This window comes from Ahaetulla prasina, chromosome 5, assembly GCF_028640845.1.
Source record: "Ahaetulla prasina isolate Xishuangbanna chromosome 5, ASM2864084v1, whole genome shotgun sequence".
Lineage (NCBI taxonomy): Eukaryota > Metazoa > Chordata > Lepidosauria > Squamata > Colubridae > Ahaetulla > Ahaetulla prasina.
Window position 1 is genome coordinate 59,340,578 of NC_080543.1, and position 15,616 is coordinate 59,356,193.

At 42.3% G+C, this 15,616-nt stretch overlaps 2 protein-coding genes across 5 annotated transcripts in view; both read left to right on the forward strand.

The window, feature by feature from the left end:
• Positions 1-15,616, forward strand: part of LOC131199763 (beta-1,3-galactosyltransferase 5-like) — a 41,161-nt gene that overhangs the window by 13,977 nt on the left and 11,568 nt on the right. For 2 of the 3 annotated variants that reach the window (XM_058185882.1, XM_058185881.1), the window contains exon 2: positions 15,355-15,401. The gene's annotated coding sequence lies outside the window, so the exon portion shown is untranslated. Of the gene's footprint in view, positions 1-4,848; positions 5,209-15,354; positions 15,402-15,616 lie in introns of those variants that run through there. The other variant, XM_058185883.1, reaches the window with a different exon arrangement.
• The window catches only part of B3GALT5 (beta-1,3-galactosyltransferase 5), a 39,800-nt gene that overhangs the window by 13,973 nt on the left and 10,211 nt on the right, over positions 1-15,616 (forward strand). For both annotated transcript variants that reach the window (XM_058185886.1, XM_058185884.1), the window contains exon 2: positions 15,355-15,401. The gene's annotated coding sequence lies outside the window, so the exon portion shown is untranslated. The remainder of the gene's footprint in view (positions 1-15,354; positions 15,402-15,616) is intronic.

Below are 15,616 nucleotides of genomic sequence, written 5' to 3' on the forward strand. Positions count from 1 at the left end.
TTTAAAAAAATCAGCCTATTCTGGCCAGTCAAGATATGTGACATAATTAATTATTTCTTTTCTTGCTATTACCTTTATGGATTTTTTTCTGAAACCGTACCAAAGGGACCTACTTTTAAATTACAGATAGGAGCTTTTGAGATTTAAATTGTTTAAAAATTGGAATTTTAAAATTTAAAATTTATTTTATTTTATTTACTACATAACCACCATTATTACTTTTAAAATAAACAACTGAAGATGGTAAACATATCTAATACTCCTTCCTTTCTACTTTCCCCACAACAAAACCCTGTGAGGTAGGTTGGGCTGAAAGTGACTAGTTCAAGGTCACCCAATTGGCTTTCATGGCTAAGGGAGGACTAGAACTTATTTCCTGCTTCTAGCCTGGTGCCTTTTATTCTTTAAGCTGGGATCAAAGAAACAGCAGGAAGTTCAATGAAATTAAATTCTTTATTCTTTATCAAACAGCAATAAAATCTAGCTGTTAGGTGGGTAGGCCACAGAGCTCTCCCTCAATCCAGCACACATTATATACAATACGATCAGCCTTTCCTATAGAACAGGGGTCCCCAACCTTGACAACTTCAAGCCTGGTGGACTTCAACTCCCAGAATTCCCCAGCTAGCAAAACAGAGCTCGGAAGGGCTGTGCTTCAATGGCCTCCTGCAACCCTCTGCCAGCGAAAATGGAGCTCGGGAGAGCAACATGCAGCCCTCCCAAACTCTGTTTTCACAGGTAGAGAGCTTGGGCTGCCACAAGGCCCCCGACATGAGTGACATTGAGAAGACCCCATCCACCCTAGCCATGCCCCCCCCCCCGAGGTCAAACACAACCCTGATGAATCCCTTAAAGAAATTGAGTTTGTCACCCTTGGTCTAGAATAAGTTGCCGAATAATATGATAGTAAATATTTTAAATATATTATGTCTCTTAAATTTATACTACAAAACTCCCAATAGCCACTGGGTGGCAACAGAGAGTATCAAAAAATGAAACCTTTTCCTGCCACCCAGTGATCAGGATTTAGAAGCTCAGATCTGGGAGTCTTTCAGTGCATAAATATAATTTTAGACCTATATTATATTGTTGTTCATTTGCATCATATAACATTGAAGGGTTCTCAAATTGTGGAAAGCAAAACTAACAAAAATTATTTTTAGCTCTCCACTAAAATTACTTTGTTTTTGTTCCTACCAATAATTCTTGTATCTCTAGAATACAAAACAATTCAACAGTTGGAACATTTTTCATGTAGAAGTACTACAAAAAATGTTTTACATCTTACAGCAATCATGAAAACGTGAAGCTCAATCATTTTGTTTCAGCTTTTCACTTACTAAGAGGAACAGAATATTACTTAGTTGTGATAATAGGTATTATTTCTTTAACCACAACAGATTTTATTAGAAATCCTTTCATTGCTGCATTTTATATCATATTTTAGCAATACTTGTTAATTATTAAAAATTAAGAGACATACATTGGTTGCAGGTCCAGGCCTTATCTAATAATGAAATAAAAAATAATTGCAGCAGTCTTACAGGACAAAATCAGGATCCAGAAATGAAATATTTTGTTACAACCTCCCTGTTAAACTATGAAGAGGGACAGAGATGTTCAGAATATTTGATTGTGGGTCTGTTAAAACAGCTTTTCCATATAAATATATGGAAAAGATTTCAAACATGATGCTCTTTTTCCTATAAACACAGTCAATTTTTTCTAAACCGTGATCTTCAGCTAAAATGGTAAGTTAATTCTTCTTTCCTGCTGAGGGAAAACTCTGATCACTAATTATTATGTTCAGGCCATAGACATTACAAAATCAAAATTTAAGAAAGCAAGAAATCCAGTTCAGTTAAATTTATTGGTTTCTTTTTGCAAGCCATTGCTCAATATTTGTTTGCAGAAAACCTTTTGGGTGTTTATTAGGGATGACTATATTGACTCCTAATACAATGAACAATTAATTAATCTAGAATTATTCTATTAGCCCGTAGAACAGCTTTGTAAAAACAGTCTATGAAGTTATACATCTACAGACGTTTTCCATAATGTGATGGAAAGGGACAAAGAAAATAGCAACTTGTATACACAGCATAGAGTTACAGACATGGAGTAGAGCTAGAACAATTGTTTGCCTCTCATCTGCAGTTATGTATTCATCTTACACAATGATTGATTGCCAATAATTATGTATGCAATATTTACTGATCATAGGAGATATTCTGAGCACCACATTCAAAGGTCTTATGCTGGTTTTTATTGTATCATTTGCAGATTTGACAGTTCATGTTTTTTTTTAATTTATTATTCAAATTTATGTAGTTGCACTTCTCACAAAAACAAAGTGATTCTGTGCAGCATACAACAAAGTTAAAAAAACAGTCAACAAACACCCCATATAATTATTATAATTGCTTAAACATTAAAAACTACACAATACTATATTTTTTAATCAACTCCTCCTCTGATTGTAGAAAGCAATGGGAGAACTAGACTCTGGACCTCTGAGGCATTTGGACTGATCACAAAAAAGTGACCCGCATGCAACTCAATCCTTTAGTATTCTAGAAGGAAATGAAGTACTGTTTTTTTAGCACTAAGATGCTCTGGACTATAAGACACACATTAGCTTTAGAGGAGTCCATCCAATATTTATCTGGCTAGTGTCCTTGCAGCAAACAGCAAACAGCCTGCCTCCTCCATGTCTGCTGCCTCCACCAGGGAATACTGGAGCCTTTGCTGCTGAGCAGCTGGTTGGCGGTTGGATCGGCCTCCCGAAAAACCGCTGATCTGCTTTTCGAGGTGGTAGGGATCGCCACTGCCGCCCGTTCACCACCGATTGCTGCCACCCATTCACTGCCCCTGCGACTGCAAATGGGTGGCGGCGATCAGTGGTGAATGGGTGGCAATAGGTGGTGGTGGCGGCAATGTCCGCCACTAAAACAGCTGATCGGCAGTATTCTGGGAGGACCATCGACGGTATTCCAGGAGGTCCCAACCCCTTCCCCCGCCATAATATTTCCTCTATAAGATGCACAGACATTTCCACCCACTTTTGGAGGGGGGAAGTGCATCTTATAGTCCGAAAACTATGGTATATCATCCAATTACTATATTTTTATTGTCCATCTTGGAAGACTATTGATTTTGTGTCATATCATAAGACACCAAAAGTATGCAGGAAATTTAAAAATATAATTTTAAAACATTTAAATAAGTATTTTGAAAAATTTGAATTTGAGCCAATGGTGGAGCATTATATCCTATTCTCAAGTTGTTATAACACATGTAGATATCTTATTTGTCATCTCTTCATTGAAAATTTTTCCATTAGCAGTTAGGTTTTATGGCAACAGATCACTGACCTGAAAGAATAATACGATTTTGTTTAAGAGAATCCTTTCATATCCATGAATCTTGGCTTCTGAAAGTAAAATCAAGAGCTTTAAGGTTCAGAAACAGCTGCAGATTCATCTAGTCTCACAATGGACAGTGAATTGACAACTTTTGCTTTGGGAACAATGTTTTATTTTTATTTTTATTTATTTATTTTATTTATTTGTCACAACAGTATATATAAGCATAAGCATGAAATAACTATACGATATATAAGCATATATATAAGCATAAGTATGTAATAACTGTATGAAATTGGATACCATCAAAGGGAACATTAGGACAGGAACGGTAGGCATGCTGGTGCTCTTATGCATGCCCCTTACAGACCTCTTAGGAATGGGGTGAGGTCAATAGTAGGTAGTTTTTGGTTAAAGCTTTGGGGATTTTGGGAAGAGACCACAGAGTCTGGTAGTGCATTCCAGGCATTAACAACTCTGTTACTGAAGTCATATTTTCTGCAGTCAAGATTGGAGCGGTTCACATTAAGCTTAAATCTATTGTGTGCTCGTGTATTGTTGTGATTGAAGCTGAAGTAGTCTTCAACAGGAAGGACGTTGTAACAGATGATTCTATGAGTTAAATTCAGGTCATGTCAAAGGCGGCGGAGTTCTAAATTTTCTAAACCCAGGATTGCAAGTGTACAGGGCATGTGGATGGGCTGATTTCCCATTTGTGGGAACCCTTATTTTAAACCACTTCTGGCTCCTGGGGTCTAATGGTTCTTTCTCTTTTCTTCCCACCAAATACAGAGCTTTATTATCTTATTTCTGGTACTTATCTGTAAATGTTGATTGAAATATATCTGCCCTGCTTAACAACCCAGCCGTAGGGCAACAATGGCTACCGGTAGAAGTATTAATAAGAAAACACCTAGTTCCAAATATGCAAATAAATTTCCAGCAGAACTTGAAAATGCTTTTAAATGCAACAGAAAAATTAGGCATTTATAATCAGAAAATGTCATTTCATAACAACCAATAGATTTTTTTCCCTTTGCGAATGACCAACTTCTGTTAATTGAGATCACTGAGGGAAGTGGGGATAATACTAGTGTGATGAAATAAGTATAGGAAAATGGAAAAAGGGACAGAATCTTAATGAATTGTGTTCAAATTCCACACTTAGTATTAGAAGATTCATATTATACAGGCAAGTCAAGAAACGTTAACGTTGTTTAACCACAAGTATAGCTACAGGAAGTTCATAGCCGAAACCGCACCCAGCTTGACTGGAAAGTTAACTTAGATCACTTTGCCAGATACCTGTGCCCTAGTTAGCAGAAGGACACATGAAATAAGTTTATAGCAACATTTAGGGGGGCCAACTGAGATAGTGGGCTGTCAATAAGCCAATCATGTTCTGATATATGCTTGTGCAACCATATAGAGAAAGATGTTTTTTTCATTTTCCTGTTTCCTGTATTGTCTCAAGTATAAAGATATGTACATCAGAACACCTCGTTGTTCAGTGGTTGCACAAAACCACTGATCCTGCGCATGATTAAACCTTTTCTGTTTGATCCCGGAATTCCTTGTCAATCCTTTGAATTCCTTAACAAATTCTGGCAACAATGAAGGGACTGACAGGAAGAGGCCGTTGACCTTCCAGATGGACTGCCCTGGTGGGTAAACCCCTGTCCCAGCGTTTGAAAGCTCCAAGCCGGCTCCGTAGCCCTTGCCTACGGGAAGACTTCATCGAAGGGATAGAGGACACGCCCGCCAGGGAAGCACTCCAGTCAAGGATCCTTGAGGACAAACAGAATTGGCTCTCCAGTCCATGGACCAAGAAGACAGCCTGCAGGCGAGTATATATATATATATATATAAGAGAGTGTTACCCCAATCACTTTTGGATTGGGAAGGGAGGACTGATCCTCCAGGAGACGGGTTGTCGTGCCTAAGTCTTCAAGTAGGTAGGATTCTGTGTGGGTGGAAAGAGTAGCAAAGAGTGGCCCACGGACACCTCTGCAATGCATGTTGGGTAAATCCTAAGCCATGGATTGTGGGTTGGAGTCCCACCCCAGCTGGTTATTCTAGGGATGATGGTGACCCAGTGGCCCCCGTTCACCTTGAGGATGGCGAGTCCTCAGAATGGCCCACCTTTGGCGTAAGGTGGCCAGGGACCACGTTTGGCATAACGTGACCAATGACCAGGTCCTTGGACCCAGAACTCATGTCGAGAGTTCACCAAAAAGTGACGGGAGATGGATATTGGGACTCCCATGGCTGCTTAAGTGCCAGGCAAAATTTGCAAGAATTTGCTTGGTGAAGTCTAAACAGGCAGGGAGAAAGAAGACCTTAGTACCAAAGGTTTTGAGCCAGGAAGATAGGGAGGACCTTGTTAGACCCCCTCCCTATGTTCCTAGACCAGGTGGAGGCATACCAGCCAAATAAGACCAATGGCCCCTCCAGCTATTAAGACTGAACTGATCGCTATACAGACAAAAGCAGTTGATCTGAAACATAACAAAGACAAGCATGATCTTTCTGTGGCTTGGGATGTTATTGGCAGGGAGCCTACTGAGTAATAGTGCCCTGAACAGTAGTTCCCAAGGTTGTGAGAAGGCCCAAGAAATCCCCCATGCCCTTGAAGGAGGATCCAGGGATGTGGAGCTGGAGAAAAACAGGTCACAGAGTGGGGTCACCTTGGATCAGGTCCGCTCTCGCCAATGACGTGTCATTTCTGATAGGTGGCGTAGATACCGACCTAGATCCACTCCTGGGCCTAAAGAGAAGCTCCTGACAATTCCTGTGAAGGGAGGAGTAGACAAAAGGGAGAACGGGCCTTTGCAACAACTGAGAAAAGGGGATTACCTGTTGAGGATCTTGGAATTGGGACATAGCCTCGTTAACCAGTCTAACCCTGCCTTGGGTCAAAAATGCTGGCTATGTTTGTTGGCTGGTCCTTCATCCTATCATGCTGTTCCAGTTGAACCAGATCTCTGGGCCAGAACCAAAGCCGCAATATTCCTTGAGAATGACATTGGAAGGAGAACCCATGGGCAGCGGCCAAATTGCAAGGAGACTTTTATCATTCATTCAGGAGACTGGGAGTGAGCCGCCTTCCCTTTGTTGGCCCAATAGCCGTTAGCGTGGAGATTCTAGGCTCACCCACCTTGTGTGTGAAGAGACATCGCTGGTATTCCAGTAGGGTCCCTGACAGGAGAACAATGTCCATCAGAAATAAGCCTCACTCATAACATACCCCTTATAGATGTAAAATTAACTAGGGGTATGTCTCCTTCTGCCCACCACTTATTTCAACAAAAGGTCTCCTTCACACGAACACCACTTGTCTCCTTCGTGAGATGCGGAGGATGGAATCTGTCTTTGGAAAATTGCCCAAAAATATTTCAGCCACCTCAACTCCCTGTCTGGCTCTCCATTTGTGTTAAATCAGGTTTATGTATCCTCTTTCCCCCTGGAAATACCACTTCCCCGTATCTTTTCGAAGGTCCAATTCTCATAGATAAACAAAAGAACCCTTCACCAGAAGTCCCATTGCAGCCATTGACTGGCATGCTAGTGGCAGGGACTTTTGGGGTTTGGACTAATGAAAACAACCACCGAGCTCATGCCTTTTCTATGAACGTAGGTGTATGTATTGGGGAAAATGGAGTTTTCTTCTTATGTGAGGGGAGTGCATATTTGTGTTTGCCTACAAACTGGCTCCAAAACCCCTTGATGAAGATGATGATTCTGATACAGGAACATATGTGCAACTAGAACTTGGTGATTGCAGAGACTGCCCCCAGAAAATGGGAATTGAGGGCCATTCATGTGCATCATATACCCCTTTTCTTCTTATTGAAGTATTCTCAACCTGGGTTGATTATGTTATGCTACATATTATAGGCTTGCTTCACTTATCAAGATGTTGTAAATGCTCCAACACTGGACATTCTTAAGAATTATCTGTTTGAAATAATGTAGGGTATCCTGCCTGGGCGGGGTTGGACTAGATGACCTGCAGAGTCCCTTCTAACTCTGTTTAAGACTGTGCTGCCGCGCTTCCTGTGCAGAGCAGAAAACAAAAGAACAAAGAGTTTTGTCTTAAGGCAGCACCTCCCAAACCCCCACCTCTTTATGCACTGAGAAAGACCGGAATGTACGTGGTTATTGTATGCTAAAGATTATATGCTTGCTTTGTTTATTAAGAATTGTGGAATGTTATCCTACGAGTTATCCTACGAGTATCAACTCCCAAGGAGGGGTATGTGATGAAATAAGTATAGGAAAATGGGAAAAGGGACAGAATCCTAATGAACTGTGTTCAAATTCCACTCTTAGTATTAGAAGATTCATATTATACAGACAAGTCAAGAAACGTTAAAGTTGTTTAACCACAAGTATAGCTACAGGAAGTTCATAGCCGAAACTGCACCCAGCTTGACAGGAAACTTCTTAGATCACTTTGCCAGATACCTGTGCCCTAGTTAGCAGAAGGACACATGAAATAAGTTTATAGCAACATTTAGGGGGGCCAACTGAGATAGTGGGCTGTCAATAAGCCAATCATGCTCTGATATATGCTTGTACAACCATATAGAGAAAGATGTTTTATTTTGTTTTCCTGTTTCCTGTATTGTCTCAAGTATAGAGATATGTACATCAGAACACCTCGTTGTTCAGTGGGTTATATTTGCACAAAACCACTGATCCTGTGCATGATTAAACCTTTTCTGTTTGATCCCGGAATTCCTTGTCAATCCTTTGAATTCCATAACACTAGGAATTTATTTCATTTCTCTTTCATTTTGGAAATATAAATTTTCATTATTCCAGAATCTTCAGGAGTTTATATCAGAGTAGGGCCCTGACTGGTGACCTTCTTCTTTAGCTGTGGAGTCAGCACAGACTGGCTCCAGGGCTCCCTGTAAGTGTTCAGTGTTGTGAAGCCACCTTGAAAATAAGATGATCACAGAGTGGCTGCAAACTATTTTAAGAGAGATTGGAGCAAAGAAAGATGGTGTGAAGAACTCTCAAACGAATCACTTGGTTGTGCGGTTCAGTGTAAGCTGTTCCAGCCTGCATCTTACACCCTGCTACTATGATTTGGATTGTTTCTGAGGCCTCTCCGCAGAGTCTGCGCTTGGGGTCTAGTGAGGTAGATACTTCTATGAATCTGATGTCACATATAAATCATAAGGTTTCAAAACCCAAATAACTGCATTTTTTATTCAAGTGACATCAAGGCATACCACATGTATTTTGCCCAATAAATGTTCAGCTTTAGTTAATCATACTGAAACCAGATTTTTATTATCTTGAAACATGGGGCAAACCTATAATGTGAAACAATTGCTTGTTTTGTTAAACTTTAACAGGGACAAGAAAGCCCTTCAAATTTCATCTACATCAGGGGTGTCCAAACTTTTTTGAGTGAGGGCCAAATACAGAAAAATAAGCAAAGGCCCGGGCCACGGGGTGGGGGGGGGGGATGGGCGTGGCTTATTTTGGGGTGTGGCTTGGTGGTCATGTGACTGGTGGGCGTGGCTAACTGCTCATGTGACTGAGTGGATGTGGCTATGGGCATAGAAACTACTCAGAGGGCTAAAAAAAGTAATTTTTGACCAGTCCTCACACTTATGACCATCCTCACATTTATGCCCATTGCAGCATTTTTAACAACCATATCACTCATTTCACAACTGCTTCTCTTCACCACGGTTACAAGATAGGGTGCAAAATGTAAAGATAGTTGTACGTGTGAGGACCAGTCAAAAGTGTGAGAACCTGTCAGAAATCACTTTTTTCAGCCGTCTGGGTAGTCCCTATGCACAGTTTAGGCTTAAGTATACTATATGTGTGTGAGTTATATATATGTGCATGTGTATCTCTATGTTTGTGTACGTGTGTGTTTGTGTTATGTTGATTTTTAATGTAATATTTTTAAATATAATTATTCAGAAAGGCATGCGGCCTGAAAACCTGGGACATTACAATACAGATGGATACAGTCAGTCTACTAAAAGCAGTCTACTAAAAGCTGGCTGAGGAACTCTGGGAACTGAAGTCCACAAGTCTTAAATAGACCAAGTTTGGACACCCCTGATCTTGGCTTTTGTTTTGTATTTGGTATGAACTTGAAACTCCCTTCGTTATTCCCTGCCCAAGGGGTGGAGGCGCGAGGAGCCTCACCAGGTGGCCCGAGGAAGGCGAGGATAGAACTGCTGGGCCGGGCACGGCCAGCAGCCTCTTTTGCGCTTGCCGCCGCCTCCTCCCCCCCTCCCTTCGTTATTCCCTGCCCGAGGAAGGCGAGGATAGAACTGCTGGGCCGGGCACGGCCAGCAGCCTCTTTCGCGCTTGCCGCCGCCTCCCCTCCCTTCGTTATTCCCTGCCGAGGAAGGCGGGGATAGAACTGCTGGGCCGGGCACGGCCAGCAGCCTCTTCGCGCTTGCCGCCTCCTCCCCTCCTTCGTTATTCCCTGCCCGAGGAGGCGAGGATAGAACTGCTGGGCCGGGCACGCCAGCAGCCTCTTCGCGCTTGCCGCCTCCTCCCCTCCTTCGTTATTCCCTGCCCGAGGAGGCGAGGATAGAACCGCTGGGCCGGGCACGGCCAGCAGCCTCTTCGCGCTTGCCGCGCCTCCTCCCCTCGCCGTTATTCCTGCCCGAGGAAGGCGAGGATAGAACTGCTGGGCCGGGCACGGCCAGCAGCCTCTTTGCGCTTGCCGCGCCTCCTCCCCTCCTTCGTTATTCCTGCCCGAGGAAGGCGAGGATAGAACTGCTGGGCCGGGCACGGCCAGCAGCCTCTTCGCGCTTGCCGCCGCCTCCCCTCCCGCCGTTATTCCCTGCCCGAGGAAGGCAAGGATAGAACTGCTGGGCCGGGTACGGCCAGCAGCCTCTTTCGCGCTTGCCGCCTCCTCACCTGTTTCTCGATGGCTGTCACTGCCGCCACGCATGTCCGACATGGGGAGGCGCGAGGAGCCTCGCCAGGCAGCCCGAGGAAGGCGAGGGTAGAACTGCTGGGGGCAGGCACGGCCAGCAGCCTCTTTCCCGCTCGCCGCCTCCTCTGCCCCCTCCCTTCATTATTCCCCACCCATGGGGAGGAGCCCTTGAGCCTCACTTGGCGAAAAGGGCCATATTAAATTATACTTCCAGAATTTGCTGCGGGCCAATAAAAACTGACCCGCGGGCCGCAGTTGGCCCGCGGGCCGTAGTTTGGACACCCCTGGTCTACATCATTCGGCTTCAGTTTAAATCATCAAACTATTACCAAGCCAATGCTTTTTTTATTTTTGTTCATACAGACCTGTAACTATGCTTCAACGTCGACATATACTTTATTTCATAACTTGTCGTGTCCCACTCCTCCTTTGAAGGCCGGGTCTGGGAAGTCTGTATCAAGTATGGCCACGAAGCCTCTGCAGCTTTGCCAAATTCCTGTCAGAGTTCTCAGGGCAGGCAGGAATCCAAGGTGTGACTTCAGCAACCAGATGAGACTTTGCCTGACTGAAGGAATGCCAAAAAGCAGATCCTTTATATAGGCCAAGGGGTGTGGCTCCATGACTCAGCACTTATCCAGGCCTGCCCCTCCCTTCCTTTTGCTGACGTCGCTTCTCCATTCTCTGGAAGCGGGGATCTGTCCACGTTTTGTCCTCCTGCTCAGCTGCCGGTAATTCTAGCTGGTGGCTGGCCTCTTGCTCAGTCTGTCTGGGCATGGTGCCAGGGCTGGGGGTTAGAGGCATGCCAGGCCATTCTTCTTCACTATCAGTCTCTGGCTCAGATAACAGGAGATGGGAGGGGCCCGGCTGCGGAGACGGGAGCGGGCGAGGCACAACATAACTGTTATCAAGTCTTATACATATGCATGCTAAGCTAGAAACATTTTACTGACATTGTTGGTATTGGAACAGGGGTGAAATGCTACCAGTTCAAACCAGTTCAGCCAAACCAGTAGCGGGGCCTCGTGGTTCAGAGAAGTGGTAGCGGCGGCAGCGTGAGGCTCTGCCCACCTGGACATTGTTACTTCCTGGTTTTAACAAGGAAGTAACCTGTTTTTGACCCTCTGCGCATGCGCAGAAGGCTTTGCACATGCGCAGAGAGTCCAAGTGTGCATGTGACGTGTGTGCATGCCAGCGAACAAAGCGACTGCATGCGCGCGGAGCATGTACTTCGGAATCGGTAGGGAAGGTAAGTAGATTTCAACCCTATATTGGAATGAGTGAATCTGTCAGTATCAGTTTTGCTAAGCTTCTCTCTCTTATCTTTTTTAAAATACTAAATATTGGGCTATTTCTTTACCAGTCTGATATTTTAAAAAGTTCTTTTTTAAACTTTATCCAATTTTTATGTATTTCTTCTAATATATCAGTTCAGCAAACACTTTCTCCTAATATATTTTTCCTGCCATGCCACCTTTCTTTTTTTAGGCATTTCATTGGTTTCCTAACAAATGTACATATATATATATATTGAATTGCAAAAATGCATCACAGCACCAGAATTGTAGATTTTGGAGGTTTTTTTTTTGTTTGTTTATTTGTATCCTACCTTATTATTTTTACAAACAACTCAAGGCAGTGAACATATCCAACACATCTTCCTCCTGCTGTTTCCCACAACAACAACCCTGTGAGGTGGGTTGGGCTGAGAGAGAGGATTGACCCAAATCACCCAGCTAATTTTCAAGGCTTAGGCAGGACTTGAACTCATGCTTTCTGGCCTGGTGACTTAACTATTAGAGCAAACAAAGTTTTGGGAAATACAAATTATAGAATTTTATATTATTGTATAGCATGAACCAAACACATTTCTTTTATTTCCCTATATCCAGCTGAAAATTCTTGTCTAGAATTGCAGGATGGGAAAGATTAATAAGCAAATCCAAATTTAAATCAAATAACAATGTCTCTCTAGCCAGTTTTGTGTTATAGATAAGACGTAACAAAAATGTAGGTAAAGAAGAACATAAAAGGGGGGATGTCACATCCACTACTGTGTTGGAAGAGCATGTAAGCTGATTATAAGAATGTATTTCTTCAGTTACATATCCAGAAGCTATAGCTCAGGGGTGAAATGCTCCCGGTTCGGACCGGATCGCGGGATCCGGTAGCGATGGGGGCAGGTAGTTCGGAGAACCAGTAGCAAAAATCCCTGCCCCCACCCCCACTGCCCATGCCTCGCTGTTCTTCTTCTCTGTCCCTGAAGCGCTCGGTGGTGATATAGCTGCAAACGGCCTTAAATGACTGCCACGGCACTTCAAAGGGCCGCACTACAGCTGATCAGCGCTATAGTATTTTTAAAGAAGGTAGACCGGGGCCTGTCAGTAAAAGGCAATTGGTAGACCGGGGTCTGTTTTTAAAGAAGGTAGACCGGGGCCTCTCAGTAAAAGGCAATTGGTGGACCGGGGCCTCTATTTTTAAAGAAAGTAGACCAGTGCCTCCCAAGTTTTGTATACTTTATTATTTTTATTATTTATTATTATTCACCATGCCCATTCAGTCACCTGACCACCAAGCCACACACCCCAATTAAGCCACGCCCACAGAACCAGTAGGGAAAATTTTTAGATTTCACCCCTGCTATAGCTGATATAGAATGTGACGCCCCAGGCAGTGATAGCTGTGACCTACTATACTTAAATCATCCCTCTGCTTTGGTAGGTGCTAAGTCTTGACAGTATGTGGATAGAGTAAGATAGGAAGTTCAACTTTGAATTGCCCATAGAATACAGGTATTTCTTGGCTTACAAAAGTTCAGTTAGTGACTGTTCAAAGTTACAACAGACTGAAAAAGTGACTTATGAATCTTTTTTCACACTTATGACCATTGCGGCATCTTCATGGTCATGTGATCAATATTTATGATGGCTGCAGTCTCTCGGGGAGAGATGATCCCTTTTGTGACCTTCTGACGAGTGAATTCAATGGGAAAGCCAGAGTCATTTAACAACTATGGCAAGAAAGGTCGTAAAAAGAGGCAAAATTCACTCAACAACTGTCTCGCTTAGCAACATAAATTTGGGGATCAATTGTGGTCATAAGTTAAGGACTAGCTGTATTTATTTGATTTACTGGATTTACTGGATAGTCATTCTAAGTCAAGAGTGAAATCCAAGGTTTTTCAGAGATGAAAGTGTCTATTAGCAGAATCAAGAAGGAAAAGATAGACAGGGTGAAATAGATATATCTGTATCTACTGTATATACTGTATATCGAGAGAGAGAGAGAGAGAGAGAGAGAGAGAGAGAGAGAGAGAAATGAGTGATCTTCCAACTGTTCCTAATGAGTTCATCAACTTTCTCATGTGAATCTACTTTGCACATTTGCATATCAAAGCCAATCTTGAACATACAAGTTTTTCCTGATTTACTATCTTTGCATTTTCTGGATCAGGGATACCCAGTACTAACATTCTTCACCATAAACAGCAGGCATTTGGCAGTCAATTTCAACCGAAGGGATTCTTATCTTTTGAAAATTCAAAGAGCATTGATGATTACTCACTGCAAGCTTCCATTTCAACACAGCTTGTCACAGCAACTTCTTGTCAATTTAAGTGAAAGATACCAAAGTACTGCCATCAATACTGCCACCTGTTGGTGATTTATAACATTGAAGGCATTGCTTTTCATCCAACCCTCATATCTCCAGGTCCCATTTCTGCAAACTGTCATTTGGCAGGTGAACTTCTTCATTGCCCCCCACATTCTTTGGAATGTGGATACATACAATTATCTGCTACAATGTCCTATCTGTCAATGACTGCTTCAGCTTCACCCACAACAATGCAGGAGCACACAATAGGTACAAACTTAAGGTAAACCGCTCCAAACTCGATTGCAGAAAATATGACTTCAGTAACAGAGTTGTTAATGCCCTGGAATGCACTACTTGATGCTGTGGTTTCTTCCCCAAATCCTCAAAACTTTAACCTTAGACTGTCTACTGTTGGCCTCACCCCATTCCTAAGAGGTCTGTAAGGGGCATGCATAAGCTCACCAATGTGCCTATCAGAAATGGGTTTCAGCAGGTTCTGACCAGTTCTGGAGAACCGGTAGTGGAAATTTTGAGTAGTTCGGAGAACCGATAGTAAAAATTCTGCTGGCCCTACCCCCATCTATTCTCTGCCTCCCAAGTCCCAGCTGATTGGGAGAAAATGGGAATTTTTGCAGTATCCTTCCCCTGCCGTGCCCGCCAAGCCACGCCCGCCAAGCCATGCCACACCCACCAAACCACACCCACAGAACCGGTAGTAAAAAAATTTGAAACCCACCTCTGGAAACCCTACCATCCCTGACCTAATGTCCCCTTTCATTCATATCCATTTCATGTATTCATAATTATGTTTATACTTATATCTGTTATCTAATACTTGCTTGACAAATAAATGAAAATAAAATAAAAATAAAACTCCATTCTGGTGGAGCCTTGCTCTGCTTTAGAAACGCAGAACCTTTCCTCTTCCATTGGCACAGAAGAAGGGTATTTTGTAAAATGCAGGTAGGGTTTGCAGCATGTATGCTTTTAATATGAATCTTTGATCTCTGTATTTAGGTTTATGGTGAAAAATACTAGAGCTTGGGAGTCTGTGGCATAAATTATAAGAAACAAACAAAAACTCTTTAAATATACTTAGAATTTTACATCTAGGATTTACAATATTGAGGACAACCCTTTCTTTTACTCATCCTTGGGTGTATATATTTTGGTAAGGCTTATATTCAACACTGAAAAGAAAGCCACTACCTTTATTTTCTAATAGCCAAGATGCTTTTCGATCTGCCAAATAAATGAGTGCTGGATATATGAAATAGTAATATTCTAAAATTACTGCATGACTAAAAACTATAAGCTATATCTCTGAAGTGGTACCTTTTAATTTTTCTCTTGACCATATTGATGAGAAATAGAATAAAATAAAATAAAATTCAATTCAAGGTCTGAATATTCAAACAACGTATCTGCTTGTTCTTGTGTTTGAGAACTATTATTATTTTTCCATAGGCATGTTGAAGAAGTAAGAATTCCCGAGGAAGTAATTTGTCCGACAGGTACTGGGCTTTGCATAATGTGGCATTCTTTTATTTCTTTTGCTTATGCAGCACCTTTTTCTTCATAGGATATGTTCCTTCAATTTGCTTTTGTGTAAATTCCTTGCTTATTGCTCCTTATCTGCCAAAATCAGTCCTCAATTTGTTCTACACCCGAATCTGCAGGGAAAACATTTGGCTCAGATAAAAATAATATGTATTTTTATTAATTGAAG